The sequence below is a fragment of the Bos taurus genome, chromosome X, assembly GCF_002263795.3.
Source record: "Bos taurus isolate L1 Dominette 01449 registration number 42190680 breed Hereford chromosome X, ARS-UCD2.0, whole genome shotgun sequence".
Taxonomy (NCBI): domain Eukaryota; kingdom Metazoa; phylum Chordata; class Mammalia; order Artiodactyla; family Bovidae; genus Bos; species Bos taurus.
Genome location: NC_037357.1, coordinates 130,200,569 through 130,205,899, shown reverse-complemented (window position 1 = coordinate 130,205,899; position 5,331 = coordinate 130,200,569). Strand labels below are relative to the sequence as shown.

General features: G+C 40.6%; 1 non-coding gene across 1 annotated transcript; it reads left to right on the top strand.

Moving 5' to 3' along the window:
- Positions 1–447: 447 nt before the first annotated feature.
- LOC112445216 (U6 spliceosomal RNA) lies at positions 448–555 on the top strand. Its single transcript, XR_003033586.1, has one exon. It is a non-coding gene; the product is annotated as a U6 spliceosomal RNA (small nuclear RNA).
- Positions 556–5,331: the final 4,776 nt, after the last annotated feature.

Below are 5,331 nucleotides of genomic sequence, written 5' to 3'. Positions count from 1 at the left end.
TGCCCACCCTGAAAGCTGTGAAGGCTGGATGGATGATGATGTGTTTATGCACATAAACCTAAATAACAAAACTAATTTAAAAGGTAAATAGAGCACCGAACCATACTGTCTTTAAAGCCTATTTTAGGTGCATGGAGTCAATATCACACAAGAATGAACAATATCCATCTGTTTTGTGATTACAGCAGTTGATGGCAAGTAAGTCAAATCCTCAGCTGACCTTGCCAATCTCAGGAGGTTGTGTGCTGCTACCATGCACTCGTCACAGTGGCAGAATCTCCTATACGCAGAAGTGCTAACTTACACAAAGTGACATGTCTCAATGTGTCATATCTGAAAATTAAAAAAGCTTATCTTTTAGGAGATAAAGTAGGTATTTGTACTCATTGTGCTTTCAGATGCCCCATTATAACCATGATGGTTTTGCACAATCAAAATAATGTTACAGTGCTAGACACTTCAATAGTACGTACACTAAAACCTGAATGATACAGAGATTAGCATGGCCCCTGCACAAGGATGACACACAAATTCAGAGAAGTGTTCCATATTTCTTATAGTTTTGAACATTAAAAAAAATAATAATATTACGAACAGGATTCACAGAATATTTTTAAAGTTTACCAAAAGAAAACTTAAGATTACATCCAACTTGCAATTTTGTATTTGCCTTCTTGACTGCTTTGCTGCTGCGTCACTTGAGTCGTGTCCGACTCTGTGTGACCCCAGAGACAGCAGCCCACCAGGCTCCTCGGTCCCCGGGACTCTCCAGGCAACAACACTGGAGTGGGTTGCCATTTCCTTCTCCAATGCATGAAAGTGAAAAGTGAAAGTGAAGTCCTCAGTCGTGTCTGACTCTTAGCGACCCCATGGACTGCAGCCTACCAGGCTCCTCCGCTCATGGGATTTTCCAGGCAGGAGTACTGGAGTGGGGTGCCTCTACATTCTCCTCTTGACTGCTTTAGGTATTAAAAAATAGGACTCTGCATGTGCTTCTATAGTGTGAATTATTTGGTAGGTTGCTCTTTCTGATAGATTTTCCCACCATTTTAAAGTAAAGATATACATCTTTCAACCCTGAAATTAGATGCATTCAACTTTAACAAATTATTTTTGAGTTTTAAAAAAATATGTGGTAGAAATTTTGATATAGTTAATACAATCAATTAGTTTCATTAGAAGACAGACTATTTTTAGGAATGATTAGTTAATGAAAGTATCCAACTATGTTGATAAGAAGAAAATAAAATGACAAAATGCATGTTACAGTGCCCCCAAAGATGCTTGAAAAACTAGTAAGTCATGGCAGATGATGTATATATTCATGAAGCTTTAATTTCATGCAGTTATGCATTTCTCACAAATCACTTTGGTTGTGTGATCTTCACACTGAGGGATGTGTTTAGATAAAGCCATTTATGATTTCAGTTGTTAAACTACAATATTTTATAGCATTTATTCAGTGCATCCTGATTTCTTTAAGGTTTAAATGTTACCGTTTTTCCTGAAAACTAAAAAGTTTCTCCTAGTATAGAGGACCTGTCAGCTCCTATTGTTAAAACTGAAACTGCCCTGAGATAGTCTTGAGTTTTAAGAACACATTTTACTTTCACTGTCCAATCAGTTCAGTCACTCAGCCGTGTCCGACTCTGTGATCCCATGAATTGCAGCATGCCAGGCCTCCCTGTCCATCACCAACTCCGGAAGTTCACTCAGACTCACGTCCATCGAATCGGTGATGCCGTCCAGCCATCTCATCCTCTGTCGTCCCCTTCTCCTCCTGCCCCCAATCCCTCCCAGCATCAGAGTCTTTCCCAATGAGTCAACTCTTCTCATGAGGTGGCCAAAGTATTGGAGTTTCAGCTTCAATATCATTCCTTCCAAAGAACACCCAGGACTGATCTCCTGTAGCATGGACTGGTTGGATCTCCTTGCAGTCCAAAGGAATCTCAAGAGTCTTCTCCAACACCACAGTTCAAAAGCATCAATTCCTCGGCGCTCAGCCTTCTTCACAGTCCAACTCTCATATCCATACATGTCCACTGGAAAAAACATAGCCTTGATTAGATGGACCACTGTAGACTTCTCCAATTCAGTAACCTGTCCTTCATTATAAAAGATCACTGTAACACAGTCACCATCTTTTTTTGGTGGGGATGGCTTCACTCAGTTCATAGGATGTTAATTCCCCCAGCAGGGATTGAACCCCCTCTCTCGGCAATGAAAGCACGGAATCCTAACCACCAGAGAATTTGCTCCACATAGTCCTTTACTCTAAATCTGTTGTAGGATTTTCCCCTCCTCCAGTCACGATGATATATATTGACTCATCTTGTTCTTTTCTGATAACCATGATGAGCAATGACTATATTTTTGCAGGCTAAAGCTAAAATTCAGCAAGACTAACCAGCCCCTCTAAGAATTAAGCCTATTCTCAATAATGCTTTGCGGGGCAGGGTGTGGCGGGGTGGGGCGGGGTGGGGCGGGGTGGGGGGTGGGCGGGGGGAGTCTAATATAGTGCATGTGTGTGTGCTTAGTCGTGTCCACTCTTTGCGACCCCATATAGACATTGGATCAATTCATAATAATGGAGGGTTTTGGTGACTACGACTCAAGTATCCACATTATAATCACAATAATAATCATTAAGACCATAATATTCTCCGCCATTTCTGTACTCCAGCAATACAAAAATCCAGATACAGCAAAATGGCCACATCACTGGACAGTTTTCACTCTGTCATGGCGACTTACTGCAGAGTATAAATGTGATGTGGACTGAGCTAAATCCTATGCCTCTGCTAAATGAGTGTGGCACGAAAATACTATGTAACGCCACTGTGTGCTTCGTTACTCAGGTTAACAGAAGACATGCTTATGAAATTAAAGCATGAAATAGACACTATTCAGAATCTAGACAACACACAAAAGTAACTGCATAACAAGAACCCGGGATGGATTACGGTCCAAATATTGCCATGCTGTTATGAACATGCTAAACCAGTGAGCTGCTTAGCCGAGAACAGTGACTCTGCACTCCAGAACCACTTAAGAGCTTTAAAAATGCTGATGCCCAATCCCCACAAACAGAGAGAAAAATTTAATTGGCCCAGGGTGGAGTCCTGGGCATAGGATTTTTAGAAACTCCCTGACTCCTTTGGTGGACTGCCAGGATTTTGAACCACTGGTCCCTGGACAAAGAGGCCCCAGGGGAAATAAGAGGCCTCAGAATGCTTTGGGCAAGATATTCCAGTAGGGGGCGCTCAGCTGATTCCATGTTTCTTAACATCCATCCGTTTCCCAAGTGTTAACCTATTTTTGGAGAGGCCTTTCTAACATAGATGCTACTCTAATTATTTTCAAAGTTTTTTTTTTTTTTTTTTTTTTTTACTCTTCTAAAAGTAACGGGAATTCCCTGATGGTCCAGTTGTTAGGACTCGACTGCAGTGGCAGAGTCTCAATCCCTGAATGGGGAACTAAGGTCTACCAAACCCTATAGTGCAACCAAATAATAATGATTATAATGATAATAAAATCTACAGTATCTTTGGCTTTCAGGTTGAATATGGCAGATTAGATATATCCATTTATCTCTACTCTGTCTACAAAACCCCAATAAATGACAGTATAGGAATAAAAAGAAAACATATGTTCTTATTCACAAAACGGGAGAGCAGGTAACAGCAGCCAAGTGTGGAAAAGGACACTTTAATGCTTCAGAACCCCGGAAAGCTCAGGATTCTAAGCTATCTCTGAAGGTTAAGTAAAAATTGATATCAGAGTGGGCATCTAGCCTGTCTGCTACAGTTTAAAACAAAGCGAAGAAAGAGCTGTATAAGCATGCTATGAGCTATAGAAGCAATCAGATGAAACTGCTAAGGACTGAAAATGGTTGTTTCTGGGAAGTGGGAACTGGGATGCGAAAAAGCAATTATAGGTTTTGCTCTTCTGAGAGCCCTGTGTCATTTGGCCTTTAAAATTAAATTCTGGAAGCAATTATCCTTCAATTAAAAAATACATTTTAAAAAAGCAGAAAAAAAAGAAAATATTAAGCATATACAAAACTTAGTTTTTTTTGTTTTTTTTTTTTACAGCTGCTTTTGAAATGCTTTTGGGACTAACAGTAAGCAAATACTGTAGATATGAATGTAAAATTGTAAAATCTTTCCAGGTGACAGGTGGGTAATATGGGTCAAAAATTTCAATGTGTGGAACATTTAGTCCAGCATTTTCACTCTTCAAATTTGTCCTGAGGAAGTAACTGGACAACCAATGCTTCGAGTATAAAATAAAAAATTGGAAACTATCTATATGCCCTACACCAGAAATTTGATTTGAACAAGTAATGGCTCCTCCATACAGTGAAATTATATGTAAATACTTTAAATGATGGGTTGTGCACCTCCCAGATGGTCAAAATTTCTAAAAGCCTGAAAACAAGAGTTGCTGGGCATGTGAAACCACGAAATGTTGATATAGTGCTGTTGAGTGTGCACTGGTACACTGTCTTTGGAGGACAAGCAAAAATTGGCATTACATAAATGAAAAGTTAGATACACACTTTGATCAGCAGTTCTCATAGGGAGTCTAAAATGACTCCCATGAACTATACAGTGCATGGAATTCTCCAGCCCAGAATACTGGAGTGGGTAGCTGTTCTCTTCTCCAGGGGATCTTCCCGATCTAGGAATCAAACCTAGGTCTCTTGCATGGAAGGGGAATTCTTTACTAGCTGAGCTACTAAGGAAGCCTGAGACCCTCTATGGATTTTTACAAATATTACATCCTGGAGTGGGAGTGGGGAGAAGGGAACGAACACAGCTACTACATAAGTTTACGACCTACCTACATAAGTTTATGAACAAAGAAAATGAACCTATATGAATAATGCAGCTATGAAAGCTGACTACCTACCAAATCCAGTAGTAATAACTGTGGATTAGAAAAAAAAAAAAAAATGGTGACTCACATGGTTAACAGTTCACCTGCAATGCAGGAGACCCGGGTTCAATCTCTGGGTCAGGAAGAGTCCCTGGAGAAGGGAATGGAAACTCACTCCAGTATTCTGGCCTGGAGAATTCCACAGACAGACGAGCCTGGCAGGTTACAGTCTATAGGGTGGCTAACAGTCCCACAGGACTGAGTGACTGACACTACAGAAAACAAAGCACAGCCCAAAAGACAATTACACCTGTGACATAAACGTGGGATCACCCAAAAAGAGTTCTCCTTTTCCCAGGTGGCTCTCTCTCTGAAAGTCGCTCAGTCGTGTCCAACCAGAAACTGTCTGGCTCCTCTGTCCATGGGATTCACCAGGCAAGAATACTGCAG